This window comes from Saccostrea echinata, unplaced genomic scaffold, assembly GCF_033153115.1.
Source record: "Saccostrea echinata isolate AGI-Se365-2 ecotype Australia unplaced genomic scaffold, CSIRO_AGI_Sech_v1 ptg000051l, whole genome shotgun sequence".
Taxonomy (NCBI): Eukaryota; Metazoa; Mollusca; class Bivalvia; order Ostreida; family Ostreidae; genus Saccostrea; species Saccostrea echinata.
In genome coordinates this window covers 5,330,283-5,336,282 of record NW_026889800.1, presented here as the reverse complement: position 1 = coordinate 5,336,282, position 6,000 = coordinate 5,330,283, and positions in this window count along the sequence as shown.

Genomic DNA, 6,000 nt, shown 5'->3' with positions numbered 1-6,000 from the left:
ATCCTTGTAACTTGTACTAAGGACAAAATATGATATTTCCCATAGGTTGGCAATGGTTGCCATGGTTTTAATACCACGAAGGGATTTTAAATTTACTCTCTTAGTGTTTTAATCTTATCCTATCTTTTTAAAAAGCATATTTCTATATAACTGATGATCAATTTTTAAAGGCGTTGGTGTGACCCTTATTTTCACATTTCAAAAAATTCAAATTCAATTCTTTAAATAGAGCGTTGCTATGGAAATAAGGCGAAAAAACATGCATAAAAACCTGAAAAATATTCTGTTTCCTTGGATACATACCCTTGTATGTAGATTCCCAAAACTTTAATGATTGATATATATAAACAACTAACCTGACTTTCAATTTTGACTACCACCCAATCTCTAACTGGATGCAAAAAGCTGGCACATAGGGTTTAATATTGACATAAAATTTACAAAATCGAACATTTTCTCTTCTTGGTAACCATAGCAACAGTGTTGTATTTTTCAACAAACTTTATCAATATATGATATTAAACTTTAGTTCTACCAGATAAGTACTATTCAAGGTGAGTCAAATATGTTTCTTGATTAAAAGGTAAGTAAATGCCTAAAGCAGCAAAAAAATATCACTTTAAACAACTAGTACGTTGTTTCCATGGTTACACTGCAAAGTAACAATTAATCCCAATTTTTCTTATGTTGTCGGTGTTGCAAGGTCCTAAGGATGTATATGTGCCAGTCATGAATTTTATTGTTTTTCCTCAAGATAGTAGCATTAACCCAATCATAGCAACAGATTTTGCATGGTAACACTGTGTTACCATGGCAACCATGAAGGTTATATTTAGAATAATATTACCAATACCTAATTACTTAAGGTCAAATATTTTTCATTGTTTTTCTTAGGTTGTTGATTGAGTTTGACCATGTAACATCTATCATTTGTGAATATTGAGCGTTTTCAGCATTTTTTAGCATCTAAAATGTATTCCAAATGTACCCATGGTTACCACTTACTTAGAGATAAATTCTAAATAGTTTCTTTATAGCATAAGTGGCAACAAGGTGTCATGTTTTTGGGAGAATGATTTGTTTGTTTTTCTTAGTCTTTATTAAGGCTCAATAAAGATTCAAAGTAGCTGAAAATCTCAATTTTTTCAACTTTTCTGGCTGTTACCATGGCAACCAAGACATATAGCAACGAAATTTTATTTGATATATGTTTCTGGTGTCAAGTTGTAATAATGGGCAAAGTTTCATCAAAATCGGGGACCATGCGTGGCAAAGAAGTTTAAGTGGTTACAGAGAATCGCTATTAATTATTTGTGTAATTAAAAACGATAGTTTCAAAGGAGCCCGCTCAATTATAATCTGATAATTATTTCATAATGCTAGTTTACAAATCTTGGGGCGTTCGTAATACATAAAATCCGGGGAACTCATGATATATATAATTTGGGGCGCTCGTGAATATTGTTCATATCAATATTTTTTTTAACATCGAAATATAAAAAAAAGCCAATAATTTATTTCTTTACTAGTTAATAAGCCTTGGGGCGCTCGAAAATGCTGATTTGGGGCGCTTGTGAATTAAGTTTAGGGCGCTCGTGATTTAAATTTGGGGCGCTCATATTTGTACATTAGGCGACGGTAAAAATGTTTGGGGCGCTCATGCATGGGGCGTTCTGGTTTTCGGGCGCAGTGACTAGCACCCTCTCTATATGAGTGAATAATTCTCTAACCAATCAATCAATCTAATTGACACAATACGCTGACCTAAACTGCATCAACTGACAAAGTTCGATGATCCTAGGCTGTAAATATCTCAAATATTGAAATAAAATTGCAAAATTCTAATAATTCATTTTTTTTCCAGATATCGTGGCAAAAACATATAACAGATGAATTTTATTGATAAAATCTTACAGGTACTCTCACCTTGAGCGTAACATAACTTTCATTTTACAAAATGATGTTTTTTAATCAAAAGAAATTGATCTGTGTATATGGATTGTACCTGTTCTATATGTCTTTGAAAAATAACAATCTCATACTTTCGTCATTTGCTCTCTTTGGCTTAAAGTTTCATTCGATGCAAATAAATATAATAAATGTACATAGTTTCAGAAAACATTTCTTACTAAACTTCAAGCACTTGCTACCAGAGCATTAAAGCAATGGTTGAAAAGTCAATTACATGGTTGAAAAGTCAACAACATGGTTGAAAAGTCAATAACATGTATTTCTCTTTTGTTTGAAATCATTTACCTTGAATAAGTATATCTAATAAAATGATTGCAAAGACATTACCTACAATGGTACATATATAATACCTGCATTCAATATTAAAAATACATCAATTTATTTTAGGGATGTCAAATCGGTCAATATTTAATAATCGGTTACTCGGACGTTTTTCCGATCGTGTACCCGGGTACTCGGTAAAAATGAAAAAAAAGTGTGCTCTTGAGCCCCGTTAAGCTCTGATAAACCCCAAGGTTGTTTTTATCACGTTTATTAATGTATATAAAGATCGATTCTAGCGGAAATGGTTTTTGTTGCTAGATTTATTTATCAAATAAACACAAAATACAAAATTTATACACCGAAAATTACAAATGTTTTACAATTCTTGTTTAGGATCTACTAGTATTTGATCAATGCAAAGTAAGGACAATCTGTTGCGCAGGTTTGATGATCAGACTAGCGAAAGAGAAGGAACGGAATTTGTTGGGATCGCTAGTCTAATATTATTTCATATGTTGGTTGTTTCCCCCGTATACACTAAACTTGCGACGCGAAATGACTCAACATTTTCTGATTCTTTAGTTATTTCTAAATATTTCTTCACTTTTGAAGTGGGTAGCGGCATTTCTATGCATGCCCGATTTCGCTGCCGTATATTAACTAAATAATTTTAAAATGATTTAAAGATAATATCATAGACCATACTTAAATGATGTTCACTGAAAACAATCATTGAAGCCATCCAAAAAATGACCACAATACGTGAGAACAGCTGTGTACGAAATGATTGGTCACTAATTACTGTATATACACAGGCGATATAACGGGTGTTTTACGGGGGTTTGCCAAACGGAGATCAGACTATAATTGCTATCAAAACATATTTCACACCTAGTGTTCCATACCTAATTATTGAATGTGTGCAAAACGGGAACACACTTTTTACGGGTGTAGATGACGACACGCTAATTACCGTATGCATATTTAAGTTATTTTTTGAAAAAAATATGTAGTTTGAAATAAGAAAAAATATACATCCGAGTAACCGAGTATCATTTTTAGTATTCGATACTCGGACGTTCGATCGAGTACCCGGTTAAGCGGGTACTCGTTGACATCCCTAATTTATTTGACCAATAATTAGAGTGTTCCAATGAATGCATGTGTCGCCTGTTTTGTAACTTCATTAGAAATGTAAATGAATATAAAAGTGGTCAGTATTTGTCAACTACTAGTATAATAGTTCATGCATTTGCCTTCAAAGAAAAAATATAGATAGTATAAGACTGCGTTAGAATCTGACAATCAAAAAAAAATATGATTCCCCAACCCTCAAATGAATGATTAAATTGAAATTATTAGAAACAATTATTTATCATTTTATTAATACGTTTTTCTGGTATCCTCCTAAAGAGATTTCAGTCTGTCTTAACTGCATCTGTCAGTCTACATGATACATTGTGGAATACAGATCCCGATATATCTTCATAGTATTTATATATGTTTGTGTGGTAACTTAATATCATACATTTTCAAAGTACAGTACCTAGTATTATGAGCTCATAAACATGTATAAATGCTAATTATCAAAAACTGCTTCTTAAACTTCAAAAAAACTTATATAAATTAAACTGTCCGGAGAACTTTCTTCAAAGTAGTCAAAGGTCAAGGTCAAAAGGACTGTAACGCTGGTGTTTAGTGTTACCCGCCGTCTTTCCGTCCGTAAGGAGAGGGCTTATATAGGCATAGCCTGCTGCTTAATGTATTAATTTTGTATATCGGCACTATTTTGAAAAGTTGGTCGAAGGTCAAGGGTCACAGGTCGGTAACCATTGTAATGCACAAAAGCCATAGTGCCAAACAATATATGTGCAAAATAACAATTCTATACATCTTACAGTTCTCGAGGTATAAGGTGTGGCAGACGGACAGACAGATGCCTGGTAAAGTGATCCCTAAGTATCGCTCCGTTCTGCAGGCGACAAAACAATCTTAAAGATCGCAAAACATTGAAAATGTACTGTAAAAATTATTCAGTAAAACCTAGATATAATGAATCCCTCTTAACCAAACTGGTTTCATTCACATCGATTTCTCCCAAATAAAGTATCCCTTTCCTTGAACATTGTCAATACTTGTATATTTTCCACACCCAAGTGATATGCATTTTACAATAACTGGAAAAAAAGTTCATATCACTTGTTATAATGGCATTTTCTTTATAATAATGCTAACAGTTCAATTAGTTTCTTGATTTATTGAATCTTCAAAATAGATAAACCCTCAAGCCTAATGCTTCTATACAGAAGACAAGAAATGGACATTAAAATCATAATGCACCTACATTTACGTGCATTATAACATATAAACAACTGGCCACAGCCAGGGATCTGAACTTCTTTTCAAGCTTTCGGGAAATATAAATATCAAAAAAAAAGGAAGATAATTTTATCATCAAGCATATGGCCTGCTAAAGAAGTTCAAGAACAAATAAAATTTTGGAGGCATTGGGCCATCTTTGGAGGCCCACCAGAGTTGGTTTACTGAAATTTATACCCCCTCCCCTTCCACTTAACGAAACAGATGGAACTGAAAAAATCCGAATATCTAAGAACAGACAAGTATTTGAAGCAGGACATATGCGCAGAGTTATAGTAAAATGGAAATATTTGCCCTTTTTGCTATTGAGGTAGTGAAAGTTTTTTTTTATTCAAAATTTAAAAAAAAACATATTTAAACTAAAAAATTGATAAGTGTTGTTGCAGTATATATATATATATATATATATATATATATATATATATATATATATATATATATATATATATATATATAAAGAGCTACTTTCTTACATTAGGAGTCTTCATAAACTGAATCTGACTGAAAGACGATGGTGTTCCAGCAAGATTAACTGCTGGAGGGCATATTATTACAATGTACCTATATAAAATTAATGTCTTCCTCATTTCGACACTAAGACAAAATTGAAAAAAAAAAACAAATCCTTATGCATACATAAAAATACAGACATAATGAGTCTGCAAAACAATGGCATTATATGAAGAAAGTGCACCCATTGCTAAAATTATCAAAATATATTAATACATCAAAACATAATAACACAGAGTCTATGTTGCATTGTGCTTGTATGAATGTTATAAATCCTATTTATCAGGTTGCAGTCAAAAAGAACATTTTTATATACATTTTTGAATACAGGTTTCTATGGGAAACATTCCACAATATGAAATAGCAAAAATGTAATTCTTACAAAAGTTTGAATAGGCAATAAACTGTGTGTAAAATCACTTATTTCCGAGGGGTCGAATTTTCGAGGTTTAAAGAAAAATTACTGTTTCGAGGGACTAAAATTCGTCATTAAAGTTGAACCAATGCACTATAGTGCGAAATTTGTAATTTGAAATTCGTTAGGGATATGAATTCGTTCGTCTCTTTGACATACAAAAAAAAAAAACAAAGAAAATTAAACACCCAGGAATATTAGTAATTTCACAGTACGCGGAGAATAATGTACACATTGATTGTCAAGTTGAATTTTATCAACATATCTGTAGATAAAGTTCCTTTTCGAATTACACTGTGGTATAACTGCGTTGTGGTTACTTTACATATATTTTCTCGCCTGTGACTATTTTTATTAAAACGCTTTTGTCATCGCCTTATGTGTCTTTTGCTGTTGAGTCTTAGTTACCATTTCATTGCAATGTATTTTACTTACACGAGTTCAACAGCTGCTTTGCATTC